Consider the following 23,745-nt stretch of genomic DNA (forward strand, 5'->3'; position numbering starts at 1 on the left):
TCCTTCTGTTCCTCCAAATCGTTCTCCAACTGCTTGACTTTCCTGTCCTTCAGTTTCACTTCCTTCTCCAGGCTCAGGTTTTTCTTGTCTGATTCCTTTTTCTCATCCTCGACCATTTGTAGTTCAGCCTGAACCTCTTTCAGTTCCTTCTCGCTGCTCTGGTGTTGCTGTGCCAGGTCGTCCTTCTCCTGAGTCACCTCTTTTAATTTGGTGTCCACCAAAGTAACCTTGGTTTCCCAGGTCTCTGAGTTCTGGGCCAGATCTTTGGAGAACATTTCCTTCTGCTCTTTCAGCTGTTTGACATCCGTCTCCCAGCTTTTGTTTTTCTTGGCAAGGTGATTTTTCTGCTTCTCCACCTTTTTTAGATTAGTCTCCACCTGTTTAAACTCAGTCTCCCAGCTCAAGTTTTCCTTGGCCAGGTCGTTCTTCTCCTGAGACACCTCTTTAAATTTTGTCTCCATCTGTTGTTTCTCGCTCTCCCAGGTTTGGTGTTTCTCGGCCAGGTTCTTGGTGAACTTTTCCTCGCACTGAAGGAGTTCTTTCTCTCTTCTGTGCAGCAGGTTTAATGTCTCCAGGTTGGCCTGGTTGCTCTGGTCTGAGAGCTCCTGCTGGTGTGCCACCATGGTGTCCATCTGCTGCTTGTGTTGATGCTCTGCAGCTTCCATCTTCTCCTTCAGAGCACTGTTTTTACCCAACAAGACTTTCACGAACTGAATGAGTTCTTCCTCTTTGCTCATCAGCAGGTTTATGGTCTCCCTCCCCTGGTTCTTCTGGTCTGAGAGCTTTCCTGTCTGTGCCTCATACCATGCCACTTTCTGGTCCAGCTGCTGCTTGTGTTGCCGCTCTGCAGCTTCCATCGTCTCCTCCAAAGCGCTGTATCTTTGCTCCCAGACCGTCACACACTCTAGGAGTTCATCCCCTTTCCTCATCAGCAGTTTTGTGGTCACTCCATCCAACTGCAGAGGACCATCGCTGACATGGCTGTCGGATGTTCCCTGGTTGCTCTGGTCTGAGAGTAGTCCTTTCTCTACTTCATGTCTTGCTAGAATAATGTCCACCTGCTGATTGTGTTGACACTCTGCAGCTTCCATATTCTTCTTTAGACGTGAGATTTCTGCCTCACAGTTCTTGATGGTGTCAAATTGCCTTTTCAGCTGTTGGTCATTCCCTGAGTCGATGTGACTCAGTAACTCCTCAAGACGTTTGACCTTGTCTTTTTCTTTGTGTATACTGTGAATAAAGCTCACCCTCTCCTGCTCAAATGCGCTGCGAAACTCACGCAGGCCGTTTATCCGGCCATTTCTGCAGAGGATCTCTCTGTAAGTTCGGTCAGTTAATGCTACATGGTCAAATGGCCTGGGGTTTCCCCTGTTGTTCTGGGGGTTTCTTCTATCCATGGCACTGTCTTTAGATTTGTGTTGTGCTTAGGAACAATTATCTGTTGGTCTTGATAAGACGAGTTCTGTCTAGAAGACTGTAAAGGTTGTCTGAATGCGTCTGACCACTCTCGCTCTGGAGGGAAGACTGAATGCAGATCAGAGAATCTGCTATCTGTATTCCCTTTAGTGCATGCAGTGACATCATCATGACATCACAAGTTGGCTTTCATGTTGGTTTTGATCTGCTATTCCGGAACTCTGGGATGTAATGATGATGTCATTGTCTAGAATGTTAGGATGTCATTCCAGAGATGTCATACTGTATGTGATGACACACACACACACACACACACACACACACACACACACACACACACACACACACACACACACACACACACACACACACACACACGCTTTCCTCTGATTCACTGTTGCCCCCTTGCCACCAACTTAAACCTAGTTCTGGATCTGGGATGGTGTTCTTTGCTGAACTGTTTTATCTCCTGAACAACATCTTATATTAGAAATACATCAGACACAGAGGGTCCATAGTGTAGTAGTCATCACGTCAGCTTTACACACAGAAGGTCCTGGGTTCAATCCCCAGTGGAACCAAAGCTGAGTCTTACTACCATAGTCTACAAACATAATGGTCATTCACTCACACACACGCCATGTTGTTTTTTTTCTTAGCAAAGAAATACGATCATTTTTAGTCAATAACATCATTTCATAATATTGGGAGTCGAGTTGTTAGTTGTTTAGTATCTGGCCGAGTAATAAGAGGGAGAATGTGCAGCGAGTTGATCCAGGCTGGTCAAGATTCAAGGTTTCAAGGTTTCAAGGTTTTATTGGTCATATGCACAGCATATACAACGTATATGTTGGCAATGAAAATCTTATGTCCCATGCTCCTCCAACACCTCAATATACATGGTGCAAACAAGACAAACAAAACAGTGCAAAAAGAGAGAAGAATATTTACAATAACAACAATAAAGATTTGAGGATGTGAAATATATACATATGTGGAATACATTGAAAGTATTTAAATACTTTACACTGTTGAATGAGGAGGTATGGACAGATGCATATATTATGTATAACAGATGTATATGGCAGATATGTATAATATATAGATATGTGTACTATAAACAGATATGTATGGCAGATGTGTATAATATATATATATATATATATATATATGTATGTGTGTACTATAAACAGATGTGAGTAGACATTCTCAGAGCTCAGGAGTTCAGCAGTCTTATAGCCTGTGGTATAAAACTGTCTCTGAGTCTGGTGGTCTTGGTCCGGATGCTGCGGTACCGTCTGCCAGACGGCAGCAGACAGAACAGATTGTTGCTGGGGTGATGGAGGTCCTTTAATATCCTACCAACCTTCTTCCTACACCGCTGGGTGTAGAGGTCCTCCATGGATGGCAGCTCCGTCCTGGTGATGTGCTGAGCAGTTTTCCCCACCCTCTGTAGAGTCTTACGGTTGAGGGCGGTGCAACTGCCATACCAGGCGGTGATGCAGCCAGTCAGGATACTCTCAATGGTGCACCTATAGAAGTTGCAGAGTATCCTGGAGTCCATGTTGAACTTCCGCAGCCTGCGGAGGAAGAAGAGCCGCTGTCGAGCCGTCTTGGATATGACCCTGGTGTGATGTGTCCATGTCAGGTCCTCACTGATGTTTACCCCGAGGAACCTGAAGCTGCTGACTCTCTCCACAGGAGTCCCGTCGATGGTGATGGGTGTGTGTGCCTCTCTCTGCCTCTTCCTGTAGTCCACAATCGGCTCCTTTGTTTTGCTGACGTTGAGATGGAAGTTGTTGTCCTGGCACCAAGATGTCAGGGGTCTGACCTCCTCTCTGTATGCCGTCTCGTCGCCGTCTGTGATCAGGCCGATGACGGTTGTGTCGTCAGCAAACTTGATGATGGTGTTGGAAATGTGTGTGGCCACGCAGTCGTGCGTGAACAGGGAGTAGAGGAGAGGGCTGAGCACACAACCCTGAGGGGCTCCGGTGTTGAGGGTCAAGGTGGAGGATGTGATGTTCCCCATCCTCACTGCCTGGGATCTGCCCGTTAGGAAGCTCATGATCCAGTCACCGAGGGCGCTGTTGAGCCCAAGGTCCCTGAGCTTAATGATGAGCTTGGAGGGCACAATGGTGTTGAATGCTGAACTGTAGTCAATGAACAACATTCTCACATAAGTGTTCCTCTGGTCCAGGTGGGAGAGGGCAGTGTGGAGGGTGAGGGAGATGGCATCATCCGTGGACCTGTTTGCTCTGTAGGCAAATTGCAGGGGGTCCAGTGAGTCAGGGAGGGAGGAGGTGATAAAAGTTTTGACTAACCGCTCAAAGCACTTCATGATGATGGAGGTGAGTGCAACTGGGCGGTAGTCATTGAGGCAGATGGGTTTGTCTTTTTGGGGACAGGGACAATGATGGACTCTTTAAAACATGTGGGGACTACAGACTGGAGCAGTGACCTATTGAAAATGTCTGTAAACACATCTGCCAGCTGAACTGCACACACCTTGAGGGCACGGCCAGGGATGCCATCAGGTCCAGGAGCCCTGTGTGTGTTGATCCTTTCCAGAGATCTACACACATCTGCACTGGTTAAAACCAGTGAGCAGGGATCCTGGGCCTTCTGTGCCTCCACAGCCGGGGGCCTCTCAAAGCGTGCATAAAATGTGTTCAGTTCATCTGGGAGAGATGCAGACACTTCCTCAGCACCACTCGTTGTCCTTTTGTAGTCTGTTATTGTTCTTATTTCTGGCGTTGGAGCCCTTGTAGTTCAGCTTTGCATCAGGCTCCCTGATCAGCCTGTCCGGGGTTCTTTTCCCCATAATGACTTGATTGACAGTTGAAGTAATGTGTGATGTTGCAATTCCTGATATTTATCTGATTCCTGTAATTTGTTGATCCATCACACCATCTAAAATATATAATAATCACTGTAACCAAATTTGGTATTAATGCTCTTAGTAGTCTTTAGAAAAAGGACTTTAGAATTGCTTAAATATGACACATTTAATAAGAATATACATTAATGAATTAGTCTTTTGGATGAATTCAACATACTGCTTACAAACCTTTCCATTCAGACTGAAGGGAAATGTCTGACTGCTGTTTCAGGTGGTGGTCCTGTCCGACCCCGGCGCTCCGTCAGCGTCCTCCCCAGTAGCTCGGTGGGGCTGACCAACATCACGATGACCCCCATCACCAGCCACGCCCCCGCCCAGTTCACCAGCCTGCAGCCTGTTTGCCGTGGGTCACCTGACGGCCGTCGATCGGTCCCTCGGCCTGGACAACTCCATCCTCACAGTCAACTTCGACACGGTCAGCGGCTCCGCCATGCTCCACAACCGGCCCGCCGAGCTGGTCCCAGAGACGGTGGGGCCCAGGGGGGGCTCGGCACCGCAGTCAGTCGCCCACTTCATCAACGTCACCACTCTGGCCAACCCCATGGGCCACCAGCTGGAGGTCCCCACCCTGGCCTGGAGGCCGGTACCTGCAGCTGAAGGACAGGTCTCCCACATGGGGGAGAGGACTCAGGGGGAGAGTCAGGAGGCCCAGAGTCAGGGAGAGGCAGGCCGTCCCGTGCAGAGCCAGCCGCCCCCCCCTCAGCAAAGCGGCTCCACACAGATGTTCAGCTACTAACAGTGCAGGTGCGGGTTGCCTCACTGGGACGGAGCAGATTTTATCAGACTGCACAGAGATCCCCTCACCCTGATGCCTCTCCACGGACCTGAATGAAACAGGATTTCCTTTTTATACTGACAGTGGCTGATAATAATTAACCTTATTATAAAAAACTGAAATTTGACATTTAGCCAAAATCACTGACTCAGATTTACATTTCAAACCAAAGCAACATGTGGAACATTTAAATGCCTTACCAGCTTTTTTTAAACGTGCATGTTTCAACATAAATTTGCTGCTGGAAAAATGAAATGTGAAAATGTACCAACACTTATTCCTAAAGTGTCCCGTCTAAATGTTATTTTTGAATGCTGTCAACTATAATTATTGTGGAACTGTCTGGAAAGAATATTGGAGTTTTTGTACTGTTATTTTTTGAACAAAATTCCTCTTTACTGTTTCTTTTCTTTTGTCTTCCTTTCAGTTTACATTGTGTGGAACAGTGGTAACCACAGGGTCTGAATCCTGACTCTGTGCTAATGAAACAGATGCATCAGAAGTGGAGAATTAACAAACAGCTGGATCTCCCAACGGTTTTCACTAAGAGTGTGTTTATGAAGACATATCCTCCAGATATATTAAATCAGAACGGATCACAGCATCCACACAAGAATTAAAACTTGCATTCCAATCCATACGTAAACATGAGGGTTTCTTTTTTTTATAGCAGGAAAAACTAGAAAATACAGAGACATTTTGACTGACTGAAACGTGGGTTTGCATCCCGATGCTAACATTACCCCGCTGAGTAAGTATTAATAGCATTAGTTGTACACACATTTCCCTACATTATGATCACCAAATGATGTATGTCGAGTGAAAATTGTGGCCAGCCAAGCAATAGTTTGAACAAAACCTCAGGAGATTTTACAGCTCCTCTCTCCTCTAGCCGTGATGTCCCCCACTCTAAGTCTTAACGAGCTCTCCCATTCACACCCATTATAACATGTGAAACAGTGTGACACTTTCACAAAACATAAGCTTCGACTACGTGAGAACCGTACTAGCTATCAGAAAATATCCAACAAGTCTAATAAAGTCCATAGTCTCGAGAACCTGTTTAAAGTTGTAATGATTGTTCTACGTTAAAGTAATCTGTATGGGGTCAAAGTGGGCTGTTTTTTTTTTAGCTCTGTTCAAATGGATTTCCCTTTCATTCCTATGGGGAAAATGAACCCAGAACATTCTGCGTGTGAAGCTTGACATTACGACTACTACATTAATGAAACTTTTAGGTCATTCTACACAGTTGGAGCGTACCTATTTTCATTTATTGCCAGGATTTATATTTATAACATTGAACCCAGGACCTTCTGCGTGTAAAGCAGACGTGATGACTACTACACTATGGAACCACTGTGTAGCACCTTCTTGCTAAACCATAATGAATATTCAATCCCTTTCTTATAGCCTAAAGTAATTTGAGGAATCCACAGATGTAGCTTTGTAACAGCAGGAAATGTTCATAAGTTCAAATAAAGCCCAGAGCCACTCTGATATGTATTTTTCAGATATAATTACATAAATTATAGTTCTGTTAAGACAATCTTACATTTGGTGGTTTCACAGATGTTGTAAGCAGGCGCTAAGGCGCTAGAGTTTTTGTGCAAGCGGGTTCTTAGAGGGTTTCATGGTTGAACCAAAGCTCAGTGAACCAAAACCAGAACTAGGTTGAGGTTGAAATGGGTGAATCAGACATAACCAACGCAATATAGATTAATGTCCTCACTATCAAAGTAATACATTTGATTTAGCTACAGTCCGATGTGGTTGATTTCATAAATGAAGATATCCAGGTGGTCATAAGAGAGCATTCTGGTTCCACTGGGGATTGAACCAAGGACCTTCTGCGTTTAAAGCAGTCGTGATGACTACTACACTATGGAACCTTTATAACACTGATGTTTTTAACTGAAAGTGTCATACAGTGATTCATTTATCCAGTAGATGTTTGGGTCATTCCACGAAATCAGTACATTTTCAACTTTGAGATTTTTAAATATAAAATCATTTGTGTCACCATTTTTTAAATATTTATGGAAAGAAGATATCTTAAAGTGACAATAAATGATATGGTGCCATCTCAGGCTATTTATTTAATTTATTTTATGACACGTTATCTACTTCATGAAGCAATTTATATGTCAACCCTGTTACGGACAAAATGGTTATCATATTAAGTATTTGGAATTCGAATTGTGTAAAAGTCTACACATGTTTGAGCAGTATTTCAGTCCCTCTTTTCACTGGGATTATTTCAGATTATGAATATGTTTTTAAACATTACATTTTATCATTCAGATGACCAAGAAAATCTAAATTTTAAAAGGAGACCACATATAAATTAAGATATATATGTATTTTTATAAGAGAGGTATTGAGTAAAAGGTATTTTCCAAAGCATTTTACAGTCTTAATTGGAATGGTTATACCTGGATGGCCCTTTTAATTGTCATTTTTACATTTTTATCAAATGAATGACAGCAACAGGACTGACATATGAAGTAACAGGATTGACAAGAGTAACAGGGATGATGAGACGCATTCTTCAGCACACATATTTTTATCTTTTACTGCATTTATTATTATTGTTGTTATTACTATACCTTATAAATATAAGTCTTTTAAATTGCAGTGTCATGGAATTTACGTATTTATATTAGTGAAGCACGTTGAATTCTAAGAAATTGTATGTTTTGAGGGGTTTGTAGTCGGGATCATGAATCCCAGACAAAGTTCTTTTTGCGGGTGTTTGGTTTCTTTAACATTACAAGGTGAGGTTCTGTTGTCACCTTACGGCTCTTGTGTCATTGAATCTAGAACATACACATCATAAACAAGAGATTTAGAAGAATGTTACTTTAATTTAAACTGATCCTCAGTACACTGGTCAGAGAAATCAACTGGCAACATTAAAACCAGACCATGAAGACCTATCTTACATCACAAGTCTCTCTGAAGTAGGTATCAAAATTCACATTTAGATAGATTAGGTAGATGGTAAAATTTCATATTGAGATAGATTAGGTAGAAGGTAAAAAAACGTTAACACTTATCACACATTACATAACTCATTGAAGATAGAGAACAGCCATACAAATCATGACATATGAAAGTGTATCATCTTCACATTAAAACTGGAAACATACCTTACCCTTAGGCAAGGATAAAAGTAAATGCATACACATCTGAGAACTTTTGGCAAGTGTATAACCTTTGTGTAACAGAGACAAACAGCTGTACAAACATATTAGAAATTAAAAGGAGGTAGTGCCATAGGAAAATAACTGCACAAATGAATCCATCCCTTGAATGTGCATATCACATTAAATGGAGAAATATATAATTTTACTTCTTTGTAAGATCCAACCATGTATCGCTCTGGATCGCAACATGGCGACCAGTGATTGGTAGTGGGGCTGGGATGAAGCAAAGTACATCGTCATGGAGGTACCAGATAACATCCTCATGACTGGGCCAGTAGAATTTATTTGGCCCTCCACAGTGCATACATTTGACCTGGATTGCCGTGTCATCTGTTGCAGTGACTATCCCAGGGTAAATGTCACCATCATATCTGACCATACACCACTTTCCAATGGTGTCTGTCCTGGTCCAATCAACTGCGGGTAGGCTCGGTGTTTGGTCGGGCAGAAAGGTGAAGGCTGGGCTCACTGGAGGTGTAGATAAGCTGCTGAGTGCAACAGTAGCTGCCTTTTTTGATGCCCTGCTTTTTGCCTGGGCTTGCCTCCATTTTCTCCGCTGTAACCTCTGCTCTCTCTCTCTGCACTCCTGTATTGGTTTCTTCCTCCCCTGCTCTATGTCCTTCCTCCATTTCTTCTTTTCCCATTCAAGGTACTTTTCCCTTCTTACTGGATCTTGGTCTCGGCGAGCGCGATAACGCCTTTGTTTCTCTGCTGAACTTAATGGCATACTAATAACATCTGTAAAAGTGTATTAAAGTATAAATATAAACAATATATTCAAAACATTATTATTACATTATCTTTAGCTAGCAAATAAGGCAGCAACCTGAGTAGTATCACCTTTATTCATTAAATATTAGATGCATATACTAACAAATGTTACTAAGACTGTAATAAATGCTCATATGCCACCCACACAGCATAATATGGGTATCAGCTCAATGATACAGACAAGGTTACTTTTAGAAATGTTAGCAATTTATCTAAATAAACTTTTTAAACTACTGTATGTGACATTCAGTACGTGTGAAACCTCATCAATGTCACTCCTGTTACTTAGATGTCAAACCTGTTACTCTGGAAAAGTAACAGGACTGACAGTAACAGGGTTGATGGTTTTAAGCTAATTTGCCCCTAGCTAGCTACTGTTGAAGGTCACAAGAGCAGATTTCATACAGTTTGAAAGGATATTCCTTGTACATATGGTAAATATCAAGTTATACAAATAATAATTTTAATTAATATGTAAAAAATTGGTAACAGTATTGACGCTGTATGATGTCCCCACCCCAACAATCTTATAAAACAACAAAATTGTACATTAAAGAAGAGAGAAACTTACTTGTGTTTTAACTCTTGAAAATCCTCTTCCTGTTAATGATGTAACTTCCTGTAAATGATGTCACTTCTGGAATGTGCCATTATTTTACAGGGGTTTTTCGGTGTCAGTAACAGGGTTGACTTGAAATCAGGGGACACTGATAAAATCATTTAAATTTGATAAAGATCACATGTGTTCATGCTGAAATCATTGCTTAACAATGAGATCACTTTTAGATCAATATACAAATGTGTATTTTGTATCATTTTTCCAACAATTTACAATTTAAAAGACCTGCTGAAAAATAACTTTCATAGTGAGGGACAGGCCAAAATCCCTGCCTTATGATATAAATGCAAATTTAATTATGGAAAATGATATTCAATGTACTTAAATTTAAGGTAGTGTTGGTGATAGAAGACATACTACTGTTGTGTTTTAAAAAGTATGCCTGTATTTGGTATAATAGTGATTTTATGAATGTACCGATTTCACGGAATGACCCGTTTACACAGTGAGTCGAACACATGTACAAAGATGTAATTGAATTTGTATTTTATTTTAAATCAAGTCTATCTAATCCAAATTGTAATCCACATTTTTAGCTCTGTTCAAATGGTTTTCCCTTTCATTCCTATGGGGAAAATGATGGCAGTTTTCTGCGAATTGTGTGGAAACGGCTAGGCGAATAAGTAGTACACATATTTCTGGGGATTGAACCCAGAACATTCTGCGTGTGTGAAGCTTGACATTAATGCAACTTTTAGGTCAATCTACACAGTTGGAGCGTACCTATTTTCATTTATTGCCAGGATTTATATTTATAACATCCCACATGTTTAGACCATGATAACAACATAAAGATCTGGTTCCACTGGGGATTGAACCCAGGACCTTCTGCGTGTAAAGCAGACGTGATGACCACTACACTATGGAACCTCTGTATTGTTGCATTTTCTATTCAAACCTGCTAGTGATGGTAGAATGTATAAGAACACTTCAAAATACTACTCGTGAGGGCAGCCAACAGAATAAAGCTCTGGTTCCACTGGGGATTGAACCCAGGACCTTCTGCATGTAAAGCAGACATGATGACTACTACACTATGGAACCACTGTAGCACCTTCTTGCTAAACCATAATGAATATTCAATCCCTTTCTTATAGCCTAAAGTAATTTGAGGAATCCACAGATGTAGCTTTGTAACAGCGGGAAATGTTCATGATAAGTTCAAATAAAGCCCAGAGCCACTCTGATATGTATTTTTCAGAAATAATTACATAAATTATAGTTCTGTTAAGACAATCTTACAGTTGGTGGTTTCACAGATGTTGTAAGCAGGCGCTAAGACGCTAGAGTTTTGGTGCAAGCGGGTTCTTAGAGGGTTTCATGGTTGAACCAAAGTTCAGTGAACCAAAACCAGAACTAGGTTGAGGTTGAAATGGGTGAATCAGATATAACCAATGCAATATAGATTAATGTCCTCACTATCAAACTAATACATTTGATTTAGCTACAGTCCGATGTGGTTGATTTCATAAATGAAGATATCCAGGTGGTCATAAGAGAGCATTCTGGTTCCACTGGGGATTGAACACAGGACCTTCTGCGTGTAAAGCAGACGTGATGACTACTAAACTATGGAACCTTTATAACACAGATGTTTTTAACTGAAAGTGTCATACAGTGATTCATTTATCCAGTAGATGTTTACACAGTGAGGCGAACACATTTAAAAAGATGTATTTGAATTTGTATTTTATTTTAAATCAAGTCTATCTAATCCAAATTGTAATCCAAATTGTAATCCTAATTGTAATCCTAATTGTAATCCTAATTGTAATCCTAATTGTATTAGGAAAAATGGGGCTTGGGCGAACCGGATTTTCAGGAGAAAACCCTAAGGGGAAAAGTGTGTGTGGGGGGGTAATGTATGATCGAGTTTGCGTTGAAGTGAGGGGGAATGGAGGAGGTGAGGGTAATTGGGGATGGGTTTTGGGGTGGAGTGGGAGGGGAGGAATGCGGTGAGGTAAATGGAGGAGGGACTTAGTATTGTGGGTTTTTTACATAATTGTGGGGGGGTTGGAACGAGGGATTACTGTTGTCCAGCCGGAGCTGAATCACCAGAAGCGTCCTCCGTCTTCACCGTCTCCTCTGAGGTGTTACTCGCCTCAGCTCCCCCCCAACTTGATTCCTTCTTCATCTCCTTCTCTTGCATCTTGCTTAGCATTTTCTGCAAGGTGACGTCTCTGTCCTCCATGTCCCTCCTGCGGGAGAACAAACCTCTCCTCTTGTTCTTCATGTGAAGAGAGAGGTCTTCCAGAAGTTTCTTCTCCTCCTCCATCTTCTTTTCCTTCGTCTCCCAGCTTTGCTGTTTCTGGGCCATGTCTTTGGAGAACTTTCCCTTCTGCTCCTTCATCTGCTCCTCAAACTGTTTGACTTTTGTCTCCATCAGTTTGACTTCCCTCTCCCAGCTCTGGTTCTTCTTATCTTCGACCGTTTTGAATTCGGCCTGAACCTCTTTCAGTTCAGTCTCCCGGTTCTGGTGTTGCTGGGCCAGGTCGTCCTTCTCCTGAGTCACCTCTTTTAATTTGGTCTCCACCAAATTAACCTTGGTTTCCCAGCTGTCTTGGTTCTGGGCCAGATCTTTGGAGAACATCTCCTTCTGCTCTTCCAATTGGTTCTTCAGCTGCTTGACATGCCTCTCATTCCGTTTGACAAACAGCTCCCAGGTATGGTGTTTCTCAGCCAGGTCTCTGGTTAACTTTTCCTTCTGTTCCTCCAAATCGTTCTCCAACTGCTTGACTTTCCTGTCCTTCAGTTTCACTTCCTTCTCCAGGCTCAGGTTTTTCTTGTCTGATTCCTTTTTCTCATCCTCGGACCATTTGTAGTTCAGCCTGAACCCTTTTCAGTTCCTTCTCGCTGCTCTGGTGTTGCTGTGCCAGGTCGTCCTTCTCCTGAGTCACCTCTTTTAATTTGGTGTCCACCAAAGTAACCTTGGTTTCCCAGGTCTCTGAGTTCTGGGCCAGATCTTTGGAGAACATTTCCTTCTGCTCTTTCAGCTGTTTGACATCCGTCTCCCAGCTTTTGTTTTTCTTGGCAAGGTGATTTTTCTGCTTCTCCACCTTTTTTAGATTAGTCTCCACCTGTTTAAACTCAGTCTCCCAGCTCAAGTTTTCCTTGGCCAGGTCGTTCTTCTCCTGAGACACCTCTTTAAATTTTGTCTCCATCTGTTGTTTCTCGCTCTCCCAGGTTTGGTGTTTCTCGGCCAGGTTCTTGGTGAACTTTTCCTCGCACTGAAGGAGTTCTTTCTCTCTTCTGTGCAGCAGGTTTAATGTCTCCAGGTTGGCCTGGTTGCTCTGGTCTGAGAGCTCCTGCTGGTGTGCCACCATGGTGTCCATCTGCTGCTTGTGTTGATGCTCTGCAGCTTCCATCTTCTCCTTCAGAGCACTGTTTTTACCCAACAAGACTTTCACGAACTGAATGAGTTCTTCCTCTTTGCTCATCAGCAGGTTTATGGTCTCCCTCTCCTGGTTCTTCTGGTCTGAGAGCTTTCCTGTCTGTGCCTCATACCATGCCACTTTCTCGTCCAGCTGCTGCTTGTGTTGCCGCTCTGCAGCTTCCATCGTCTCCTCCAAAGCGCTGTATCTTTGCTCCCAGACCGTCACACACTCTAGGAGTTCATCCCCTTTCCTCATCAGCAGTTTTGTGGTCACTCCATCCAACTGCAGAGGACCATCGCTGACATGGCTGTCGGATGTTCCCTGGTTGCTCTGGTCTGAGAGTAGTCCTTTCTCTACTTCATGTCTTGCTAGAATAATGTCCACCTGCTGATTGTGTTGACACTCTGCAGCTTCCATATTCTTCTTTAGACGTGAGATTTCTGCCTCACAGTTCTTGATGGTGTCAAATTGCCTTTTCAGCTGTTGGTCATTCCCTGAGTCGATGTGACTCAGTAACTCCTCAAGACGTTTGACCTTGTCTTTTTCTTTGTGTATACTGTGAATAAAGCTCACCCTCTCCTGCTCAAATGCGCTGCGAAACTCACGCAGGCCGTTTATCCGGCCATTTCTGCAGAGGATCTCTCTGTAAGTTCGGTCAGTTAATGCTACATGGTCAAATGGCCTGGGGTTTCCCCTGTTGTTCTGGGGGTTTCTTCTATCCATGGCACTGTCTTTAGATTTGTGTTGTGCTTAGGAACAATTATCTGTTGGTCTTGATAAGACGAGTTCTGTCTAGAAGACTGTAAAGGTTGTCTGAATGCGTCTGACCACTCTCGCTCTGGAGGGAAGACTGAATGCAGATCAGAGAATCTGCTATCTGCATTCCCTTTAGTGCATGCAGTGACATCATCATGACATCACAAGTTGGCTTTCATGTTGGTTTTGATCTGCTATTCCGGAACTCTGGGATGTAATGATGATGTCATTGTCTAGAATGTTAGGATGTCATTCCAGAGATGTCATACTGTATGTGATGACACACACACACACACACACACACACACACACACACACACACACACACACACACACACACACACACACACACACACACACACACACACACACACACTTTCCTCTGATTCACTGTTGCCCCCTTGCCACCAACTTAAACCTAGTTCTGGATCTGGGATGGTGTTCTTTGCTGAACTGTTTTATCTCCTGAACAACATCTTATATTAGAAATACATCAGACACAGAGGGTCCATAGTGTAGTAGTCATCACGTCAGCTTTACACACAGAAGGTCCTGGGTTCAATCCCCAGTGGAACCAAAGCTGAGTCTTACTACATAGTCTACAAACTAATGGTCATTCACTCACACACACGCCATGTTGTTTTTTTTCTTAGCAAAGAAATACGATCATTTTTAGTCAATAACATCATTTCATAATATTGGGAGTCGAGTTGTTAGTTGTTTAGTATCTGGCCGAGTAATAAGAGGGAGAATGTGCAGCGAGTTGATCCAGGCTGGTCAGATTCAAGGTTTCAAGGTTTCAAGGTTTTATTGGTCATATGCACAGCATATACAACGTATATGTTGGCAATGAAAATCTTATGTCCCATGCTCCTCCAACACCTCAATATACATGGTGCAAACAAGACAAACAAAACAGTGCAAAAAGAGAGAAGAATATTTACAATAACAACAATAAAGATTTGAGGAGTGAAATATATACATTTTTGGAATACATTGAAAGTATTTAAATACTTTACACTGTTGAATGAGGAGGTATGGGCAGATCTTTTTGTAAAAAATGATATGGCAATATTATAATTTAGATATGTTTATGAACGTTGTTGGAAAAGGTGTAAAATATAATATAATAATGTTGTGGGTACTATAAACAGTGTGGGGAGACTTTCTCAACTCAAAGGGGAATGTTGACTCTGTTTCAGGGGGTCGCTGGCCGCCCCGGCGCCCGTCAGCGTCCTCCCAGTAGCTCGGTGGGGCTGCCCAACATACGTGACCCCCTTCCCACCCGCCCCCCCCATTTCCCCAAAACTGCACCTGTTTGCCGGGGCCCACTGAGGGCCCTCGATCGGTCCCTCGGGGCAACTCCATCTCACAGTCAATTTGAACGTCAGCGGCCCGCCATGCCCCAAAACCCGGGCCCCCCGGGAATGGTCCCAGGCGGTGGGGCCCAGGGGGGGCTCGGCACCGCAGCAGTGCCCATTCCAATCCCCACTCTGGCCAACCCCATGGGCCACCATGGAGGCCCCCACCGGCCGGGGGCCGGTCCTGCAGCTAAAGGGAAAGGGTTCCCCCCACGGGGGGGAGAGGACTCAGGGGGAGGTCGGGAGGCCAGAGTCAGGGAGGGAGGCCGCCCCTGCAGGCAGCCGCCCCCCCCTAGCAAAGGGGCCCAAACACAGATGTTAGATAACAGGCGGTGGGGTTTCCCCTCACTGGGCGGAGCGTTTTATCAGATGCAAGAGACCCTCACTGATCCCTTCACGGACCTGAATGAACGGTTTTTCCTTTTTTATACTGCAGTGGCTGAAATAAAAAACCTTATTAAAAAAAACGGGAAATTTTGAAATTTAGAAAAAAACACTGACTGTTTTAATTTAAAACCCAAAGCAACATGTGGAACATTTAAAATGCCTACCGCTTTTTTAAACGTGCATGTTTTAACAAAATTTGCTGCTGGAAAAGAAATGTGAAAATGTAAAAAACACTTATTCCTAAAGGTCCCTCTAATTTTTTTTTTGAACTGTCAACTATAATTTTTGTGGAACTTCTGGGAAAAAATATTGGAGTTTTTGCTGTTATTTTTGAACAAAAAACCCTTTTCTGTTTCTTTCTTTTGCTTCCTTTCGTTTCATTTTGTGGAAAGTGGTAACCCCGGGTTCTGAATCGACCCCTTTTTGCTAATGAAACAGAGCATAGAAGTGGAGAATTAACAAACAGCTGGATCCCCAACGGTTTTCATAAAAGGTGTTTTTTGAAGAAATCCTCCAGATATATTAAATCAAACGGATCACAACCCCCACAAGAATTAAAACTTGCTTCCAAATCCAACGTAAACATGAGGGTTTTTTTTTTTTATAGCAGGAAAAACAGAAAAAAAGAACATTTTGACTACGAAACGTGGGTTTGCATCCCCATGTAACTTACCCGCTGAGTAGTATTAATGCATTAGTTTACAACATTTCCCTACATTTTGTCACCAAATGTGTATGTCGAGTGAAAATTTTGGGGCCCCCAACAAAGTTTAACAAAAACCCAAGATTTTTCAGCTCCTTTCCCCCTTTCCCCTATTCCCCCCCCTCTAATTTTTAACACTCCATTCACACCCATATAACATGTTTAAAAAGTTACACTTTCAAAAAACTAATTCGACTGTAAACCTACTTTCGAAAATTCCAACACTAAAAAACCCATATTAAAAAACCTTTAAATTTAATTTTTTTACTTAAAAAAACTGAAAAAATTCAAAACTTTTTTTTTTTTTTCAAATTTTTTTCCCGGGGGGAAATGAACCCAGACATTCTGCGTTAAGCTTTAAAATTTCGACTATACATTAATGAATTTTTGGTCATTTACCGTTTTGGGCGTACCTATTTTCATTTATTGCCCCGGATTTTATTTTAAAATTGAAAACCCGGATCTTTGCGTGTTTTAAACGGGGGATTACACTATTGAACCACTGTGTAGCACCTTCTTGCTAAACCTTAATGAATATTCAATCACTTTCTTATAGCCTAAAGTAATTTGAGGAATCCACAGATGTAGCTTTGTAACAGCAGGAAATGTTCATAAGTTCAAATAAAGCCCAGAGCCACTCTGATATGTATTTTTCAGAAATAATTACATAAATTATAGTTCTGTTAAGACAATCTTACAGTTGGTGGTTTCACAGATGTTGTAAGCAGGCGCTAAGGCGCTAGAGTTTTTGTGCAAGCGGGTCTTAGAGGGTTTCATGGTTGAACCAAAGCTCAGTGAACCAAAACCAGAACTAGGTTGAGGTTGAAATGGGTGAATCAGACATAACCAACGCAATATAGATTAATGTCCTCACTATCAAACTAATACATTTGATTTTGCTACAGTCCGATGTGGTTGATTTCATAAATGAAGATATCCAGGTGGTCATAAGAGAGCATTCTGGTTCCACTGGGGATTGAACACAGGACCTTCTGCGTGTAAAGCAGTCGTGATGACTACTACACTATGGAACCTTTATAACACAGATGTTTTTAACTGAAAGTGTCATACAGTGATTCATTTATCCAGTAGATGTTTACACAGTGAGGCGAACACATTTAAAAAGATGTATTTGAATTTGTATTTTATTTTAAATCAATTCTATCTAATCCAAATTGTAATCCAAATTGTAATCCTAATTGTAATCCTAATTGTAATCCTAATTGTAATCCTAATTGTATTAGGAAAATGGGGCTTGGGCGAACCGGATTTTCAGGAGAAAACCCTAAAGGGGAAAAGTGTGTGTGGGGGGGTAATGTATGATCGAGTTTGCGTTGAAGTGAGGGGGAATGGAGGAGGTGAGGGTAATTGGGGATGGGTTTTGGGGTGGAGTGGGAGGGGAGGAATGCGGTGAGGTAAATGGAGGAGGGACTTAGTATTGTGGGTTTTTTACATAATTGTGGGGGGGTTGGAACGAGGGATTACTGTTGTCCAGCCGGAGCTGAATCACCAGAAGCGTCCTCCGTCTTCACCGTCTCCTCTGAGGTGTTACTCGCCTCAGCTCCCCCCCAACTTGATTCCTTCTTCATCTCCTTCTCTTGCATCTTGCTTAGCATTTTCTGCAAGGTGACGTCTCTGTCCTCCATGTCCCTCCTGCGGGAGAACAAACCTCTCCTCTTGTTCTTCATGTGAAGAGAGAGGTCTTCCAGAAGTTTCTTCTCCTCCTCCATCTTCTTCTCCTTCGTCTCCCAGCTTTGCTGTTTCTGGGCCATGTCTTTGGAGAACTTTCCCTTCTGCTCCTTCATCTGCTCCTCAAACTGTTTGACTTTTGTCTCCATCAGTTTGACTTCCCTCTCCCAGCTCTGGTTCTTCTTATCTTCGACCGTTTTGAATTCGGCCTGAACCTCTTTCAGTTCAGTCTCCCGGTTCTGGTGTTGCTGGGCCAGGTCGTCCTTCTCCTGAGTCACCTCTTTTAATTTGGTCTCCACCAAATTAACCTTGGTTTCCCAGCTGTCTTGGTTCTGGGCCAGATCTTTGGAGAACATCTCCTTCTGCTCTTCCAATTGGTTCTTCAGCTGCTTGACATGCCTCTCATTCCGTTTGACAAACAGCTCCCAGGTATGGTGTTTCTCAGCCAGGTCTCTGGTTAACTTTTCCTTCTGTTCCTCCAAATCGTTCTCCAACTGCTTGACTTTCCTGTCCTTCAGTTTCACTTTCTTCTCCAGGCTCAGGTTTTTCTTGTCTGATTCCTTTTTCTCATCCTCGACCATTTGTAGTTCAGCCTGAACCCTTTTCAGTTCCTTCTCGCTGCTCTGGTGTTGCTGTGCCAGGTCGTCCTTCTCCTGAGTCACCTCTTTTAATTTGGTGTCCACCAAAGTAACCTTGGTTTCCCAGGTCTCTGAGTTCTGGGCCAGATCTTTGGAGAACATTTCCTTCTGCTCTTTCAGCTGTTTGACATCCGTCTCCCAGCTTTTGTTTTTCTTGGCAAGGTGATTTTTCTGCTTCTCCACCTTTTTTAGATTAGTCTCCACCTGTTTAAACTCAGTCTCCCAGCTCAAGTTTTCCTTGGCCAGGTCGTTCTTCTCCTGAGACACCTCTTTAAATTTTGTCTCCATCTGTTGTTTCTCGCTCTCCCAGGTTTGGTGTTTCTCGGCCAGGTTCTTGGTGAACTTTTCCTCGCACTGAAGGAGTTCTTTCTCTCTTCTGTGCAGCAGGTTTAATGTCTCCAGGTTGGCCTGGTTGCTCTGGTCTGAGAGCTCCTGCTGGTGTGCCACCATGGTGTCCATCTGCTGCTTGTGTTGATGCTCTGCAGCTTCCATCTTCTCCTTCAGAGCACTGTTTTTACCCAACAAGACTTTCACGAACTGAATGAGTTCTTCCTCTTTGCTCATCAGCAGGTTTATGGTCTCCCTCTCCTTGTTCTTCTGGTCTGAGAGCTTTCCTGTCTGTGCCTCATACCATGCCACTTTCTCGTCCAGCTGCTGCTTGTGTTGCCGCTCTGCAGCTTCCATCGTCTCCTCCAAAGCGCTGTATCTTTGCTCCCAGACCGTCACACACTCTAGGAGTTCATCCCCTTTCCTCATCAGCAGTTTTGTGGTCACTCCATCCAACTGCAGAGGACCATCGCTGACATGGCTGTCGGATGTTCCCTGGTTGCTGTGGTCTGAGAGTAGTCCTTTCTCTACTTCATGTCTTGCTAGAATAATGTCCACCTGCTGATTGTGTTGACACTCTGCAGCTTCCATATTCTTCTTTAGACGTGAGATTTCTGCCTCACAGTTCTTGATGGTGTCAAATTGCCTTTTCAGCTGTTGGTCATTCCCTGAGTCGATGTGACTCAGTAACTCCTCAAGACGTTTGACCTTGTCTTTTTCTTTGTGTATACTGTGAATAAAGCTCACCCTCTCCTGCTCAAATGCGCTGCGAAACTCACGCAGGCCGTTTATCCGGCCATTTCTGCAGAGGATCTCTCTGTAAGTTCGGTCAGTTAATGCTACATGGTCAAATGGCCTGGGGTTTCCCCTGTTGTTCTGGGGGTTTCTTCTATCCATGGCACTGTCTTTAGATTTGTGTTGTGCTTGGGAGCAATTATCTGTTGGTCTTGATAAGACGAGTTCTGTCTAGAAGACTGTAAAGGTTGTCTGAATGCGTCTGACCACTCTCGCTCTGGAGTGAAGACTGAATGCAGATCAGAGAATCTGCTATCTGCATTCCCTTTAGTGCATGCAGTGACATCATCATGACATCACAAGTTGGCTTTCATGTTGGTTTTGATCTGCTATTCCGGAACTCTGGGATGTAATGATGATGTCATTGTCTAGAATGTTAGGATGTCATTCCAGAGATGTCATACTGTATGTGATGACACACACACACACACACACACACACACACACACACACACACACACACACACACACACACACACACACACACACACACACACACACACACACACACACACACACACACACACACACACACTTTCCTCTGATTCACTGTTGCCCCCTTGCCACCAACTTAAACCTAGTTCTGGATCTGGGATGGTGTTCTTTGCTGAACTGTTTTATCTCCTGAACAACATCTTATATTAGAAATACATCAGACACAGAGGGTCCATAGTGTAGTAGTCATCACGTCAGCTTTACACACAGAAGGTCCTGGGTTCAATCCCCAGTGGAACCAAAGCTGAGTCTTACTACCATAGTCTACAAACATAATGGTCATTCACTCACACACACGCCATGTTGTTTTTTTTCTTAGCAAAGAAATACGATCATTTTTAGTCAATAACATCATTTCATAATATTGGGAGTCGAGTTGTTAGTTGTTTAGTATCTGGCCGAGTAATAAGAGGGAGAATGTGCAGCGAGTTGATCCAGGCTGGTCAAGATTCAAGGTTTCAAGGTTTCAAGGTTTTATTGGTCATATGCACAGCATATACAACGTATATGTTGGCAATGAAAATCTTATGTCCCATGCTCCTCCAACACCTCAATATACATGGTGCAAACAAGACAAACAAAACAGTGCAAAAAGAGAGAAGAATATTTACAATAACAACAATAAAGATTTGAGGATGTGAAATATATACATATGTGGAATACATTGAAAGTATATAAATACTTTACACTGTTGAATGAGGAGGTATGGGCAGATGCATATATTATGTATAACAGATGTATATGGCAGATATGTATAATATATAGATATGTGTACTATAAACAGATATGTATGGCAGATGTGTATAATATATATATATATATATATGTATGTGTGTATACTATAAACAGATGTGAGTAGACATTCACAGAGCTCAGGAGTTCAGCAGTCTTATAGCCTGTGGTATAAAACTGTCTCTGAGTCTGGTGGTCTTGGTCCGGATGCTGCGGTACCGTCTGCCAGACGGCAGCAGACAGAACAGATTGTTGCTGGGGTGATGGAGGTCCTTTAATATCCTACCAACCTTCTTCCTACACCGCTGGGTGTAGAGGTCCTCCATGGATGGCAGCTCCGTCCTGGTGATGTGCTGAGCAGTTTTCCCCACCCTCTGTAGAGTCTTATGGTTGAGGGCGGTGCAACTGCCATACCAGGCAGTGATGCAGCCAGTCAGGATACTCTCAATGGTGCACCTATAGAAGTTGCAGAGTATCCTGGAGTCCATGTTGAACTTCCGCAGCCTGCGGAGGAAGAAGAGCCGCTGTCGAGCCGTCTTGGATATGACCCTGGTGTGATGTGTCCATGTCAGGTCCTCACTGATGTTTACCCCGAGGAACCTGAAGCTGCTGACTCTCTCCACAGGAGTCCCGTCGATGGTGATGGGTGTGTGTGCCTCTCTCTGCCTCTTCCTGTAGTCCACAATCGGCTCCTTTGTTTTGCTGACGTTGAGATGGAAGTTGTTGTCCTGGCACCAAGATGTCAGGGGCCTGACCTCCTCTCTGTATGCCGTCTCGTCGCCGTCTGTGATCAGGCCACTCGTTGTCCTTTTGTAGTCTGTTATTGTTCTTATTTCTGGCGTTGGAGCCCTTGTAGTTCAGCTTTGCATCAGGCTCCCTGATCAGCCTGTCCGGGGTTCTTTTCCCCATAATGACTTGATTGACAGTTGAAGTAATGTGTGATGTTGCAATTCCTGATATTTATCTGATTCCTGTAATTTGTTGATCCATCACACCATCTAAAATATATAATAATCACTGTAACCAAATTTGGTATTAATGCTCTTAGTAGTCTTTAGAAAAAGGACTTTAGAATTGCTTAAATATGACACATTTAATAAGAATATACATTAATGAATTAGTCTTTTGGATGAATTCAACATACTGCTTACAAACCTTTCCATTCAGACTGAAGGGAAATGTCTGACTGCTGTTTCAGGTGGTGGTCCTGTCCGACCCCGGCGCTCCGTCAGCGTCCTCCCCAGTAGCTCGGTGGGGCTGACCAACATCACGATGACCCCCATCACCAGCCACGCCCCCGCCCAGTTCACCAGCCTGCAGCCTGTTTGCCGTGGGTCACCTGACGGCCGTCGATCGGTCCCTCGGCCTGGACAACTCCATCCTCACAGTCAACTTCGACACGGTCAGCGGCTCCGCCATGCTCCACAACCGGCCTGCCGAGCTGGTCCCAGAGACGGTGGGGCCCAGGGGGGGCTCGGCACCGCAGTCAGTCGCCCACTTCATCAACGTCACCACTCTGGCCAACCCCATGGGCCACCAGCTGGAGGTCCCCACCCTGGCCTGGAGGCCGGTACCTGCAGCTGAAGGACAGGTCTCCCACATGGGGGAGAGGACTCAGGGGGAGAGTCAGGAGGCCCAGAGTCAGGGAGAGGCAGGCCGTCCCGTGCAGAGCCAGCCGCCCCCCCCTCAGCAAAGCGGCTCCACACAGATGTTCAGCTACTAACAGTGCAGGTGCGGGTTGCCTCACTGGGACGGAGCAGATTTTATCAGACTGCACAGAGATCCCCTCACCCTGATGCCTCTCCACGGACCTGAATGAAACAGGATTTCCTTTTTATACTGACAGTGGCTGATAATAATTAACCTTATTATAAAAAACTGAAATTTGACATTTAGCCAAAATCACTGACTCAGATTTACATTTCAAACCAAAGCAACATGTGGAACATTTAAATGCCTTACCAGCTTTTTTTAAACGTGCATGTTTCAACATAAATTTGCTGCTGGAAAAATGAAATGTGAAAATGTACCAACACTTATTCCTAAAGTGTCCCGTCTAAATGTTATTTTTGAATGCTGTCAACTATAATTATTGTGGAACTGTCTGGAAAGAATATTGGAGTTTTTGTACTGTTATTTTTTGAACAAAATTCCTCTTTACTGTTTCTTTTCTTTTGTCTTCCTTTCAGTTTACATTGTGTGGAACAGTGGTAACCACAGGGTCTGAATCCTGACTCTGTGCTAATGAAACAGATGCATCAGAAGTGGAGAATTAACAAACAGCTGGATCTCCCAACGGTTTTCACTAAGAGTGTGTTTATGAAGACATATCCTCCAGATATATTAAATCAGAACGGATCACAGCATCCACACAAGAATTAAAACTTGCATTCCAATCCATACGTAAACATGAGGGTTTCTTTTTTTTATAGCAGGAAAAACTAGAAAATACAGAGACATTTTGACTGACTGAAACGTGGGTTTGCATCCCGATGCTAACATTACCCCGCTGAGTAAGTATTAATAGCATTAGTTGTACACACATTTCCCTACATTATGATCACCAAATGATGTATGTCGAGTGAAAATTGTGGCCAGCCAAGCAATAGTTTGAACAAAACCTCAGGAGATTTTACAGCTCCTCTCTCCTCTAGCCGTGATGTCCCCCACTCTAAGTCTTAACGAGCTCTCCCATTCACACCCATTATAACATGTGAAACAGTGTGACACTTTCACAAAACATAAGCTTCGACTACGTGAGAACCGTACTAGCTATCAGAAAATATCCAACAAGTCTAA

At 43.3% G+C, this 23,745-nt stretch overlaps 1 long non-coding RNA gene and 4 other non-coding genes across 5 annotated transcripts; all 5 read right to left on the reverse strand.

The window, feature by feature from the left end:
* Positions 1-6,909: 6,909 nt before the first annotated feature.
* On the reverse strand, positions 6,910-6,982 carry trnal-uaa (transfer RNA leucine (anticodon UAA)). The gene has a single exon. It is a non-coding gene; the product is annotated as a tRNA-Leu (tRNA).
* A 955-nt stretch (positions 6,983-7,937) lies between these two features.
* Positions 7,938-9,851, reverse strand: LOC134872512 (uncharacterized). The gene is made up of 2 exons (XR_010166809.1): positions 9,642-9,851; positions 7,938-9,037 (listed from the first exon to the last, which is right to left on the reverse strand). It is a non-coding gene; the product is annotated as an uncharacterized LOC134872512 (long non-coding RNA).
* Positions 9,852-10,486: 635 nt separating this feature from the next.
* trnav-uac (transfer RNA valine (anticodon UAC)) lies at positions 10,487-10,559 on the reverse strand. The gene has a single exon. It is a non-coding gene; the product is annotated as a tRNA-Val (tRNA).
* Positions 10,560-10,660: 101 nt separating this feature from the next.
* trnav-uac (transfer RNA valine (anticodon UAC)) lies at positions 10,661-10,733 on the reverse strand. The gene has a single exon. It is a non-coding gene; the product is annotated as a tRNA-Val (tRNA).
* A 462-nt stretch (positions 10,734-11,195) lies between these two features.
* On the reverse strand, positions 11,196-11,268 carry trnav-uac (transfer RNA valine (anticodon UAC)). Its single transcript has one exon. It is a non-coding gene; the product is annotated as a tRNA-Val (tRNA).
* Between the last annotated feature and the right edge of the window lie 12,477 nt (positions 11,269-23,745).

Source organism: Eleginops maclovinus, chromosome 11, assembly GCF_036324505.1.
Source record: "Eleginops maclovinus isolate JMC-PN-2008 ecotype Puerto Natales chromosome 11, JC_Emac_rtc_rv5, whole genome shotgun sequence".
Lineage (NCBI taxonomy): Eukaryota > Metazoa > Chordata > Actinopteri > Perciformes > Eleginopidae > Eleginops > Eleginops maclovinus.